Genomic DNA, 14,663 nt, shown 5'->3' on the forward strand with positions numbered 1-14,663 from the left:
TATGGCATTTTCCATGGGACGCTAAGTTTAAAAAAAAATAATAATCAGCCAAATTAGGCTTATAAAACACAAAATCCCTAAAAAGTGGGCATGCAAAGGCTGAAACAGACTTGTATTGATCAGCTGGAAGAATTCAGATCTCTGGCCAATAAAGGGTTGGCTTCTAAATTTTCAGCAAAGCTGAAGCCCTGTAAGTCACTGTTCTCTAAACTGAACTGAAAACCAAAGAGGAGGAGCCCAGGGATGAGCAAGGTTTTCTGCTCATTTCTCCCTGGGATCTACAGAGAGGTAATTTGCATGCCGGGTTTGACCAGAAATAAAAGGCACAAGACGGTTGGTTAGCCTGGGGGCGGGGTGGTGGGGGGAGACCAAGCTCTCCCCTGATAGCTGATCCCCACCCCCCAAAGTTTCCCAAGCATCTGAAGCCTGTGTAGCAGCTGTGGTGCACGGCCTCCCACAGCTCCCGGGGAGGCCACCCAACTTCCCGGGTCACTGAGTGTTGAGCTGCAGCAGCACCTAGAAGCAGGTGTGGAACCTCAGGTTGCCGGAGCCCTAAATAACCAACTTAATAGCCCCCCCGTAACCTCAGGGGCAGGCATCAAAGCCCCCCCACCCCGAAAATGTATTTTGTCTTTACTCTTTTTACGAGAGACCACAACATACCCTGTGTCGCAGCAAAGAGAACCGTGACCAGAAAGAAAACAGATGCCAAGAGGCCCAGGCCCAGTCTTCCCTGAGGGTACATCCTCAGAGAAAGCATGAGTACGGTGGAGAGTGCTTTCCAGTTTTCCTTGCCAGGGTTGAACCTATAACCGATGGAGTGGGAGAAGCCCCATTCTGGCATGAATAAGGATTCTGCCTGAATCTGTGTGACTGTGGCCAGCTTCCTCTTTTGCCTTGCTAGTGTAGATTTAGGGAGCGGCTTCTGAGAGGAGTGTGCACATAGTGAGTGGCACCAAAGCTGGAACAAGCAGCCGGAGGTCATCTCACCCTCCTGGCAGGCTTCCTCTGGCACTATGGAAGCCAGGCAGCGCCCAGCAAACCGGCACACTAAGCTGTTGGCTTTCAATGAAGGCTGATGACCCTATACACTAGGGCACAGACAGTGATCAGGGCTGCACACTGCAAGAGAATACATTTTCTGCATCCAGCTCCCTCTTTATGCCTAAACGCCTGCATTAGTTTGGATCAATATGGTCCATAACAGTTAATCCATGGCAACCCAGGCCAGTCCAGAGTCACCGACAAAGAAGTGCAGCCCAGAGAGATGCTGCTCCCCTGAGCACATGCATGTGATTCCAGCCCAGAGAAAGGGGCAGAGGCAAAGCAACAACAAAAACCAAAAAGGAGAAAGAAGGAAAAAAGCATATCATTTAAAAAAAAAATCATATTAAGAGGCTCTTTGCGTGGGGGTGGGGAAGAGGCAGTGACTGTCAAGATGGCCTTAGAGTGACATGTCACGGCCAAGATGATGGAGTATCGGCGACACTCCTAGCGCTGGGCGTAGGAGCCTCCTCACACACCTGCAATGCAGTGATCGCCCATCTACAATCCCTACTCCCGGCGCCAGCATGCTCTGCAGTCCAAACCAGCCTGGACTTGTGAGGCTGCCACCGTTCCTCCTCACAATAAGATTATTGATGCATAACAACATTTCATGATGGCAGAGAGGAAGGGTGGGGGGAGCCAGAGAAAGAGAGAAAGGAAAGGGGAGGGGAGGCATGACTCCCCAGCCCGAATCTCACCTTTTATTTGGGCTTCATATTCGGCGATAATCTCTTTGTCTTTCTTGAACTTAGTTTGAGATGACATCTTCTAATGTGGCCAAAGGCACTGACAGGCTGTTGGATTTATTGCTCCTTTTCTTCCCGAGTCCTCACACAAGCCCTGGTAACCACACGGCTCTGGTTGATTTCACAGGTGTAGGGGCTAATCTCTTTCTGTGGGCTGCAGAGCCAGGGGAAAAATCCCTCTTGTTCTCGGAGTAAATTCTCTTTACTCGCCAAAAAAACGTCTCTAGTAGCTTGGTCTGGTCAACTCCTCTTGCAGAAGAACCACCACCCTAGGAGCACAGTAACCTGCCCAAGATTTTTCTTCCAAAAAAATAAAAACCGAGAGCACTCACACACACACACACACACACACACACACACACTCACGCGTGCACTCGTGCACTCATCCGGACAGGCACACACCCAGTCGTGATGCAAACACACACCCTCACAACCGCTCACACACACTCACACACTCACACATATACATCCACAAGAGGCGCAGCGCCTCCTTGGTCGTGCAGTCAGCCTCAAGCTGGCTTTCGAAGGCTCTGCTAAGGAGATGGTCAGGTTGCCAAAGGGCCGGTCATCTCGCATCCTCCCTCCCTTCCGTGCCTCTGGTCTGATGTACAGTGAGGCTTGAAGCCAGGAGAACGAGGTGGAAGTTCTCTTGCTGCAAGGCTTAAGCTCGGGTGAACCGGGGCCGGACTGCCCGCCCAGCAGGGCTGGCCAGAGCACTCCCCCACCGCTCTCGTCACCAAGCTCCACCTCCTGGATTTTATAACTGACACATTGTAGCCTACAGGAGAGCAGAACTCACTGCAAGCAGAAAGGGGAAGAAATGCTCACAAAAGGGAAGGAGACAGGAAAAAGAATAGGCCTGAAAGGCCCCTGCAACTCCGACCTTTAGCAGCTGGGTTAGGGATTTTTCCTCCAAAAATTCTAAAAGGTCCACCTTTTCTTTGCAGCATGCAATTCAATTTGTCAAAGAAATGGCTATGTTACGGTTTGTCACTCTGCCGGAACCTGGAGCAGAGGAGAGGGGCTGACCCATGTAGGCAAGCTCATTAATATTTGCTGAGCAATTACGGGATGGCTGGGACAATGCCAGGTGTCTCAGACACGCAGCTTTGCAAAGCTGTTGGGATCAGGCTTGCTAGAAACTCAGCCTCCTCAGGGTCTCCTGGGGCTTTGGACAAATCAATAACTCACTAAGCTTCAGTTTTCTCACCAGTAAAATGGGTTTTCTTTGGAAGCTTTTTCATTCCTTCTTTGAACAAATATTTATTGAAAGCTTACTATAGGCCATATATCATTCTGGATAAGGTAACACAGCAATGATCAAACTAGGCAAGAAAGAAAAAGAAAAAAAAAAAATCCCCCACCCCCCTGGAGCTCCAGGTCTCCACATCACCCAACTCTGGGAGGTCGCACCAGTCATGTTAATCTTCTCAGTAAAAGCAGCCCCAAGCAGAGCTCAGAATGCACTGTGAATGGTGCCTCCTGGAGTTGTGCAAGGCAAGAGGTCCTGGGAGGGGAAGATGAAAGATAAACAAAATGAGTAAGTTATATAATATGGCAGAAGATGATATGTGCTGCTAGGAAGAAGATATCGCAGGGCCTTTGGGAATGAAGGAGCTCTTGGAAGGCTCAAGTAAGAATGTGAAGCTGGAGTTCCTGTTGTGGTTCAGTGGTTAACGAATCCGACTAGGAACCATGAGATTGCGGGTTTGATCCCTGGCCTCGCTCAGTGGGTTAAGGATCTGGTGTTGCCGTGAGCTGTGGTGTAGGTTGCAGACGCGGCTCGGATCCTGCATTGCTATGGCTCTGGTGTAGGCCAGTGGCTACAGCTCCAATTCAACCCCTAGCCTGGGAACCTCCATGTGCCACAGGAGCAGCCCAAGAAATGGCAAAAAGACAAAAAAAAAAGAAAAAGAATGTGAAGCTAAGCTTAGCAGAGACCCTGACAGTAAGCGCTCAGTGAGAACAATTTTTACTACCCTCAAAACCTCACAACATAGTGTAAGTACCCCTCTTTCTTAGGTAAAGAGGCACAGATTATGGGACATGACTTATCCAGAGTCACCAGCATTCAAGCTTTGGTTGTCTAACCCCAGATTCTGCCTGTGCAAATGTGCAAAGTCTCCTGTATTCTACTAGAGATTAAACCCTTTTCACATGCACTTAAGGCAGAATAATACCTGTTCTATAAAAATAAAATCAAGTGCTATAGGGTTGCTGCCACTGGAATTTCACAAAGTAAGACTGCCACTAACATTTATTGTCCCCCAAATGTGGTATTTTCATAAATATCTCAAAATAATCTTCCACTGCCTTTTTCTGAGTACACAGTAAATAATTTGTTTTGAATTCAGAAATGAATGTTACCCATGCTAGTCCACTGAGGCTTCCTAGAGAAAGTGGCAACTGTAGTGAGTGTCCCCAGATTGGTATGGCGAGGGGAAGGGCATTCCTGTGGAGCAAATAGTACAAGTCAAGGCCTACAGCTGGGAATGCATGGGATCTGCTTGGAGAAAGCAAGGGAGAAGTCCAGCTAGTGAGTCACAGGGCTTATTACAGCTTCATTCTTGGATACAGGGGGTCACAGAGTTCACAAATAGATGCCACTAGCCCACAGCCATCACCATCACCCCCCTGCCTCTCCCTTCCCACAGGTATGCTCAGGCCCTCTGCAATTCCCCTTTAGACGATTTTAAAACAGCAAAAGCCACACGTTACCTAACAAAGATATGCTCAGAGATTAACATGTCTGCCTCAAGCCTAGACTCTCAAAGGAAAATGGGAGTTAGTACCACCCAGTTTGGGAGGCAACAAACTGGATTCCCTGCCTGACTCTGCCACTGACTAGTGCTGAAAACTGGAGCATGCTTGTTGCCTGTTTGAGGCAGGAACTAGTAAATGTCAGCTCTTCTCATCACTACTAAAATTTTAAATCCACGAGATTTCTGGGAGACCCATGTGTAAGGAACTGAGCCACAGCAATGTTGCAAAAAGCCATATAAAACTGAAGTATGGTATAGAGGTGCTGAACAACAGAAGAATCTGGACTCTGGCATAAAACAGATGGTGATTTAAATTCTGGCTCTGCTGTTTCCCAGCTTGTGAGAGGCCTTAGGTAGTTTCTGTGCCTCAACTAAGTCTCAGTTTCATCTATAAAATGGTGGGGATCCCACTCTGCAAGTGATCCAATGAGATCAAGGATTTAAAGTGCCTGGCACAGGAGTTCCCATCATGACGAAGTGGAAACGAATCTGACTAGGAACAATGAGGTTGTGGGTTCAATCCTGGCTTTGCTCAGTGGGTTAAGGATCTGGTATTGCCATGAGCTGTGGTGTAGGTTGCAGATACGGTGAAGATCTGGCATTGCTGTGGCTCTGGTGTAAGCTGGCAGCTGTAGATTCAATTAGACCCCTAGCCTAGGAACCTCCATATGCCGAGGGTGCGGCGCTAAAAAAAAAAAAAAAATTTAAAGTGCCTGGCACACAGCAGAGGTCCCATAGAGTATTTCTTTTTTTTTATTCTTTTTATTATTTTTAATAGTTATTTCCCCAATACATTTTTATTCTACTGTACACCATGGTTACCCAGTTACACATGCATGTACACATTCTATTTTCACACATTATCATTCTCCATCATAAGTGACTAGACATAGTTCCCAGTGCTACACAGCAGGATCTCATTGCTAATCCATTCCAAAGGCAATAGTCTGCATCTATTAACCCCAACTCCCAATCCACCCCACTCCTTCCCCCTCCCCCTTGGCAACCACAAGTCTATTCTCCAAGTCCATGATTTTCTTTTCTGTGGAAAGGTTCATTTGTGCCATATCTTAGATTCCAGATATAAGTGATATCCTATGGTATTTGTCTTTCTCTTCCTGACTTATTTCACTCAGTATGAGAGTCTCTAGTTCCATCCATGTTGCTGCAAATGGCATTATTTTGTTCTTTTTTATGGCTGAGTAGTATTCCATTGTGTATATATACCACATCTTCCTAATCCAATCATATGTTAATGGACATTTGGGTTGTTTCCGTGTCTTAGCTATTGTGAATAGAGCTGCAATGAACACGCAGGTGCATGTGTCCTTTTTAGGAAAGTTTTGTCTGGATATACGCCCAAGAGTGGGATTGCTGGGTCATATGATAGTTCTATGTATAGATTTCTAAAGTATCTCCATACTGATCTCCATAGTGGTTGTACCAGCAACAGAGCAGGAGGGTTCCCTTTTCTCCACACCCCTTCCAGCATTTGTTATTTGTGGAGAGTATTTCTTTCTAAGATCCAACCATGTTGGGTCTAAGATCAGAGCTGGGGCTCCACAGATACCTGGGTTGGGAGCAGGAAGAGAGGAAATTAAAAAGGGGAAAAGCAAAAAAGGGTTGTGCCCCCGCAAATACATCACCACAGCCCAGCATCTCAGGAAGAGGTGGTATGACCTGAGCAAGCCCATGGGACAATATCCTTGCTCTTTTCCTTCTGAACCCCCCCATAGCTCGCCCCGGTCTCCCAGCTGCCCTCTGTGACATCCCTCTCCATGTGGCCACTTCCTCCTTGCTGTATGAGAACCAACTGCCATTCCTGATGATTACCCTTCACATGGTAGTAACAGAAACCAGACTGCTCCAAAAATAAATGTGGTATGCGGCAAGGCAAAGGGCTCTGCCATGTGATTTGATCTGTGCCACACCCTCAAGGATGTGAAGACCCCCTGGAAGGGTATATTTTGTTTCCCTCAGGCTCATTTCCTAGATTCTTTTATATATTCATGAATTATACTAATAGCTAATGTGTATCAAGCCCACATTCCATACAGGTACTGGGCCAAGTACTCTATGAGATTTTATCACCAACATAGATTTTATCAATAGGTCAGGTGCCGTTAATCATCCTTGTTTTACACATAGGGAAACTGAGGGACAGAGCAGTGAAGCAATTTGCCCAGGATTATACAGCTAGCTACTAACTGAATCACATGCAAGCCTAGATCCAGCCATATCAGGGCCCAAGTGCTCAACCACTATAGTGGTTATAGAATTATCCCAGAGCAATCAGTGTAGGAATAACTGCAGTCAAGTAGTGATGTTTTTCTTCAATCAACATAATGTTCAACCTGAAGCTTGTCATTTAAAAGAATTCAGAGTTAAAAATATAAGAAAAACATGCCACAGCCATTGATGAAGCTTAAATTACAGTTACAGCTGAATAACACAAAACTCACTGAACTGGTTTCTTTTCCTGGTAGGAAAAAAAGGAAGAAGAATACTTGCAGAGTTCCCATTGTGGCGCAGCAGAAAGGAATCCGACTAGGAACCATGAGGTTGCAGGTTCGATTTCTGGCCTTGCTTAGTCAGTTAAAGATCCAGCATTGCCGTGAGCTGTGGTGTAGGTTGCAGACCTGGCTCAGATCTCACTTGCAGTGGTTGTGGCATAGGCCGGCATCTGTAGCTCCGATTAGACCCCAAGCCTGGGAACCTCCATATGCCATGGGTGTGGCCCTTAAAAAAAAAAAAAAAAAAAAAAAAAAGAATACTTGGAGGAAAAATGACCAGAATAGTTTTTGGTTAAAGGTGATTTTATTTTTCTGGTCAAATATGAAATCCTCCCAAGATGACTAATAAGAGTTGATATCTTTTGTGACATTTTCCAATGCTACCAACTAATGATGCATCCTTGGCTGGCTTGGTGAATAGCTCTGACCTTAAATCTCCGCAAAATGAAAGCAACAACAGAACTCAGCTTGTTGGTGCCAGAATTTGCTACAATTAATAGTGACCATGACAGCATATCTTGTGTATAGATATTGTTTAAATGTTATAAATCCCTTTTATATCGTTTCTCTTATTTGGTTTTCACAATCACCTCGGGGGTTGGGAGTGGGAGGCAGGCAGGGCTCTTTTTAATCCCTGTTTGACTGATAAGGAAATGAGTAGATAAGTGGCAATTTTAATGGGAGAATTATTTTATAACCTCAAGCATAAGGATAGCCTTCCTGTGTCACAAAACCTGTAACCCATAAAAGCCTGACAGATTCAACTACGTAACAATTTTTTCGAAATTCTGCCTGGCCAAAACCACCATAAGCAGAGCCAAAGACAAACTGAGAAACAGTATTTGCAATACCTATTATAGGCCAAGGAATAATTTCCCTAATGCACAAAAACATACTAATTTCCCTAGTATACAATCCAAACAAATACTTGTACATGAATGTTCCAGCAGCACTGTTCATCATAACCCAAAGGTGGAAATAATCCAAATGTTCATCAATGGCTGAACAAATAAATAAAACATGTTCTATCCATATAATGGAATATGATTCAGCCATAAAAAGGAATGAAGCAGTAAGGATGAGACTTGAACACACTCTAAGTGACAGGACCCAGACACAAAATGCCCATTCATATTCTGGAAATATCTAGAATAAATAAACCCATAGAGATAGAAAGCAGATCAGTGGTTGCCAGGGGCTAGGGGAGGTGGGGAATGGGAAGTGATTGCTTAATGGATATAATTTGGTGACAACAAAAATGTTTTGGAACTAGACAGAGGTGTTAGTTGCACAACATTGCGAATGTACTAGATGCCACCAATTTGTACACTTTAAAATGGTTAATTTTATGTTCTGTGAATTTCAATTCAATAAAAAAATAAATACCCCCCCCAAAAGTTCTTTCAAATCTGTAATAAAAACACCAATGGTCCATTAGAAAAATCAGTAAAGGATATGAATAACGCTTCATAGAAAGGGAAAGATATATGAAATGCTAATCAACCTCATTCATAATGACCATAAATCAGGCATGGCTGGATCCAGGGGGTCTAATATGTTCAACTCTCCAACTCTCCACTCTGTTTCAGTCTTTCCCAGGAGTTCCAGCAAAAGTCCCAGGAGTGGTCAACTGGCCAAGGCTGGAGCACATGGCTATCCCTGAACCCATCTCTATGGTCAGATGGATAGAATGTTCTATTCGGCCAGGCCTAGATTGTGGGCTTGCCCCTGGAGCTGTAGGATGGAGTCAGATCCAAACAATCCACATGGCCCCAAGAGATTCCCAAAGAAGGATCAGGGGGCTCTTCCAGAAGGAGGAGTGGATAGTGAATGTGCATTCAACATGTGTATGCTATGAAAAGGATGCGGGAAGGAAGGGGGATTTACAGAAAAGATCCATGGAAAATGCGATAAAGCAGCTTGAAATTATCCAGCTTTATTGTTTACAGAGCACCTTCTCACCCATTATCTTGAGTCTCACACAGTCTTTTGAGATAGATGATAGCACTCCCATGTTACAGATGAGGAAATGAAGGCACAAGGAGTCTGAATGACTTCCCCAAACCCCCATGACTAAAAAATGGAAGCCAGGCGAGAAACAAGGACACCTGACCCCACATCCGGTGTTCTCTCCCCACCCCTGTAGGAGCCACACCCTACTAAGAGACACAGAGATACACACAGGAACCTACAGGCCTCGGGAACCTGCCCACTTGGTTCTGTTAGGAAAAGGGGAGAAGGTTGTTTCTTAGTTTTTCGTTTGTTTGTTTTATGGCCACACCCATGGCATATGGAAGTTCCCAGACTAGGGGGTCAAATTTCCCCCATCACAATGTGGATCTGAGCTGTGTCTTCCACCTACACCACAGCTCACAGCAACACCAGATCCTTAACCCACTGAGCGAGGCCAAGGATCAAACCGGCGTCCCCATGGATCCTAGTCTAGTTCGCTACTGCCGAGCCACGATGGGAACTTCTTTTTTATTTTTTTTATGGCTGCATCTGCAGCATAAGATTATTTCTTAGAAATCAAGACCTGTCACTAAGCCTGAGGAGGGCTGATAGCTGATGCTGCAGAAGTCCTCTGGCTTTTCAAGAAGAGCAGTTCCTGATAAGCAGCCCAGCTGTCCTCTTGTCCATCTAAAGGCTGGGCATCCACAAGGACAGTGATTCACAGCCAAGCCTCAGAATCCTAATACTGGAAGAACAGGCAGAGGACTTCAAAGCACCTGAGCCCTTGACTTCATTGCTAGCAGAGTTTGCTCACTTCCAAGGATGATGAGGCATTTGGCCCATGGCCTCCACGGGCTTCAAGGGAACATTTATTCCACCTGGAGAGACCTTAGTTCAATGAACACTTTGGCCATTCTCCCCATCCCTCACTCACTCCTCCCTTAAGGAGGAAAAATGACTTAGCAGATTGGTAAATTTGGAAGGAGAGATTGAGCTCACCCCTTGGAACTAGGTTGAAAGCCCGGCTCTACAACCTACTAGCTGTGTAACCATGGGCAGATTGCTGGCTAGCACCTGGTAAGTGCCACATACGTGCTTGTTACATAAATAACAAAGTCTCCTCTGCCTGTCTCATCATCTACTTCTCAGTTAGTTCGAAACTTGAAGTGGGAAAAAGAGTTTGATATATTGACTCTGCGAAAGTCCAACACTAGAGAACTTACACCTTCCAAAGTTTGTTGGTTTTTTTAATTCTAAGATATGGAGGAATCATAGCAATGCATAGTCACGGGTGCTTGATTAGGTGGCCCAGAGTCTTAGACTTTCCAGGCTGCTGTAACAAAATACCACAGACTGGGTGGCTGATAAACAATAAACATTTATTTCTCACAGTTCTGGGGACTGGAAGTTCGAGAGGAGGGTGCCAGCACATTTCAGTGAAGGTTCTCTTCTAAGTCAGACTTCTCATGTATTCACCAGAGAAGGAACTAGGGAGTTCTCTCAGATCTCTAATATAAGAGCACTAATTCTATTTCTGAGGGCTCCACCCTTATGACCTAATTATTTCCCAAAAGCCCCACCTCCTAAGGCCATCACACATGGCATCAGGATTCCAACATGTGAACTTGGGGGAGACACAAACATTCAGTCCACAGCACTAAGCTACAGGACTCGGGCCAGAGCCTGCAAATCAGCAGATACCACCCCAGGTCACAAGTCCTCAAGATCAGACGGGGGTAAGGAGTGAAACAGGAAGCCATGAAACAAGAACAGGGACAATGTGCTGGGATCAGGACAAAGAGACTTACTGGAGACTCCCAGAGTCTCAGCCTCCTCATCTCTGCAAAAGAAAAATAATACGAACTCTTAGGGTTTGGGAGAGGATTAAATGAGATCATAAACAAGAGGTCTTATGATACAGAGGTAAGGAATTATTGAAGTGCCCACTGAACTTGTGTATGAAGTTAACAAGTGTCCTGACTGTCTTAAATGCCCTCTATTGAGTACTTGGAGAAGCAGAAGATGATGTCACTTGATCAAGGTGTTATAATTCATAAATGCTGGAGCTGGGCTCTTAACCTAGGTCATCTGACTACTGCATAATGCAGGCCATCAACTGCCAGTGGATTCCAGGGTAGGAAATGGGGAACCTGTGTCAAATTCCCACCTTGTCTTAGAGTTATAGATTGAATGTTTGTGTGCCCCCCTTCCCAAATTCATAAACTGAAGCCCTAACTTCCAATGCAGTAGTATTTGAAAGTAGGACCTTTGGGAGATAATTAATTAAGATTAGATGAAATCATGAAGGTGGGGCCTCAGGATGGGATTAGTGTCTTACAAGAGGAGACACTAGAGAGCTCTCTCAGCAATACTCTCTCTCCCACCCTCCCTCTCTCTCTCTCTCTCTCTCTCTCTATATATATATACATGTATATATATATATATATATATATATATATCTTTTTCTCTCTTTCCCCCACCTCTCCCGCCATGTGAAAACACAGTGAGAAGGTGGCCATCTGCAAGCCAGGAGGTGGGCCCTAACCAGAACCAGACCATGCTCACACCTAATCTTGGTCCTCCAGCCTCAAGAACTAGGAGCGCATAAATGTCTACCTTTTAAGCCACCAAGTCTGTGGTATTTTGTAGGCTGAAGAATGGTTGATTCAAAAATATAGTAATAATGGGGAAAAAAGGAGCATATAAGAGAAAGAAAGTAGCTAAACCAAGGGATATGAATAGAATATTTTTATTAACTCATTCACTCACTCATTCAACAAATATATCTTAAGCACTTTGTATGGGCTAAGCTTATGAAGAGCTAATCCCAATCATGAACCACACAGATAACAGTCCCAGCTATTATGCTAGTTTAATGGAGGAGACAGGTAAACAAGCAATTATAATTCAAGCAGAAGAAAAAGTAGGGTTCCATGGGATCTCAGGATAAATGCACCTGACTCTCACTCAGAGAGCCAGAGACTTCTCAGAGGTGGAGATTTCTAAGCTGAGCCTAGAAAGATAGAGAGCAGAGCAAGCCCAAGACAGGAAGAGAAAGTGTTCTGGGCATGGGGCATGGCATGAGCTGAGAGGTGATGATCAGTGCAGGTGGAGCTGAAGGAGATGATACGGGAGAGAGATGCGGACCAGAGTGTGAAGAGTCTGCTAAGGAACTTTAACAAGTTGAGAGCTTAGCCGAGGTTCAGTCAGGAGCCCCTGAAAGGAAGTGACCTCATCAAATTTGCCTTTCAGAGAAGGTGACTCCAAAGACAGTGTGGAAGCTGGGCTAGAACAGGTAAGACAAGGAACTAGAAAGCAGAGGAGAAGCTGTTACCATCATTAAGGAGAGCTCTGAAGGGGACTGGGCAAGGTAATGCCCATACAGCTATGCTATGAAAATTGGGTCCTTCACAAACATTGCCTTGCTATATCCCTGTATCAGTGACAGCATACACTGGGTACTATAATTGTCCCCTGCAGAGCTGTTCCTCTGCGGTTAGCTGCTGCCCTGGCCCCTGATGCCAAGACCCCAGCTTCTTTCATCTAGACAGTTTTTTAATAGCCTCCTTTTTGGTTCCTCTGTCTCCAGCCTTACCTCCCTACAATCCATGATCAACCCACCAGCCAGAGTGAGCTTTTAACATGTAACTCAGATCCTGATGCTTCTCTGGCAAATAACTTGCAATGGCCTCCCACCACTTACAGTTAAATGCACACTCCTTCCCACAACCCACATAACTAGGCCTCTGTTTTGGTCCTGATCTCATTTCCCACTGCTCTTTCTGCAGCTCCCTACTCCAAGCCACAGTCATGTTGTTACACTTCTAGAATGTTCCAAGGACTTGCTGTTCACCCAGCTCCTTCAAGGATCTTGGCCCTTCTCACCTTAGAGAAGCCCACCCTGACTGCCCTACTCAAAAGGCCAGTTCCCCTGTTCTGTTTTCTTCATAGTACCACCACATCCAACGTTATCTTATTTACCTATATGTTTGTTCATTTAATGACCTTTTCCTAACCCTCCACACCCTACCCACTTAAGACCAGTGGGTCTGATAGACCCTTTCTGCAGTGGTGGAAATGTCCTTTATCTGTGCTGTCTGATACAACGACCATTACCCTGTGAGCACTTGAAATGTGCACATGTAGATGAATACTGAATTTTCAATTTGATTCCATTTTAATGAATTTACATTTAAATTTTGTGATTATTGTATTCGACAGAGCAGCTCTGGAGTATAAGCTCTGAGAAGGCAAGGACTATGTCTGTCATCGTGTTCCCTGTGCCTAAACCTGCTATTTAGTAGGTGCTCAATAAATCATTCTTGAGCGAATGGTCAAGGATATGAACAAGTAACAATAAAATCCCTTCTGACCTCCTCTTGGCCCTGCTCCCCACCTCTCACTAGAGGCCCCAAGGCCTCCCTCCACCCAGTCAGGGAGGGAGCGTTTCTCCGCTGCAGTGACCTCAGGCATTTGCAGAAACACCAGGTGCCAGGGCAGCAGAGTCAATTACTCCCTCCACTGCACTCCATTTGGAGCCGAACACCCCCTGTGAGGAGGTGGGATGGTAATGAGGCCTTACCAGGCCCCAGTAAATACTGCAGCTGTTTCCTATACAGTCATTTGGGCTTTATGGAATGTGGAAGTGGCTCGGTCTATAAATCTACTGGAATCGCTTTATTTGTCTATTCCTCCTCCTCCTCCTCCTCCTCCCTTGTCTAATGTTGGAAAGTACTGGGAGGGAGAACCAAGTCAGTGTCAGGTCAAGAGGCTGAATTCAATTAAAGCCTTATTTGGACCCAATCTCTTTTAGGAAATGAAATCAGCATTGGGCTGAAAAATATATTTTTTGCAAGTTAGGGTCCCTCCTGGGCTCCATTTAGGCAGAAAGATAATTCAGAACAGACATTTAGTCTGGTCTTATTTCTGCACAGCAAGGACTAGGACATCTACATGATCCCGTGGTAATAAGACAAAGTTATACTTCCCCCACCAGAGCCCCTGTAATGGCCCCAAATGATGACTGGGAAAGATAACGCTCCTGAGGCCTCTGGAAAGCACTGCTCCACCTTGTTAATTGTGGCCTGGATCACGTGGGGAAGAAGCAGGCACAGATGCTTTGAGACAGTACCAAATACAAGACAGAGAAAACGGCACTAGTTTAAGAGACAGGTCAAACTGAGGTGGACCGAGTGAAGGTGGCTCAGGTGGAACTTCTTGGAGAAGCCAGTGCACAGGCAAGGGATGCTGTAAGGGGTCTGGTTTCTAGGGTATAAAAGAAAACCCTTAGGCCTGCTCTGAGTGGCTGGCATGGAGGTACAACAAAAGGTGAGATTACTGGATGCTTCATGGAACATCTCTGAGAACTGCCAGTCCCATGGCCCGAGATGCTTCAGGAAATGAGCTGTATTTTCTCTGTGGTTTAGAAACTGTCCTTAACCTGAGGAAGACTCTTTGTCATAGCAGGGGACAGGTGGCATATCCTCATATGCAATTTTGACAACAGCCAGGATCCAGAGTATCACAGGCTCAAAAAAAGTATAATGATAGTAATAATACTTACCATTTAGGATGCCCCAACAAGGTACCAGCCTCTATGCAAAGCTGTTTTCTACATTATGCCAGTGAATTCCCACAACTCT

At 45.3% G+C, this 14,663-nt stretch overlaps 1 protein-coding gene across 1 annotated transcript in view; it reads right to left on the reverse strand.

Moving 5' to 3' along the window:
* The window catches only part of SRGAP3 (SLIT-ROBO Rho GTPase activating protein 3), a 392,297-nt gene that overhangs the window by 269,322 nt on the left and 108,312 nt on the right, over positions 1-14,663 (reverse strand).

Source organism: Sus scrofa, chromosome 13, assembly GCF_000003025.6.
Source record: "Sus scrofa isolate TJ Tabasco breed Duroc chromosome 13, Sscrofa11.1, whole genome shotgun sequence".
Taxonomy (NCBI): domain Eukaryota; kingdom Metazoa; phylum Chordata; class Mammalia; order Artiodactyla; family Suidae; genus Sus; species Sus scrofa.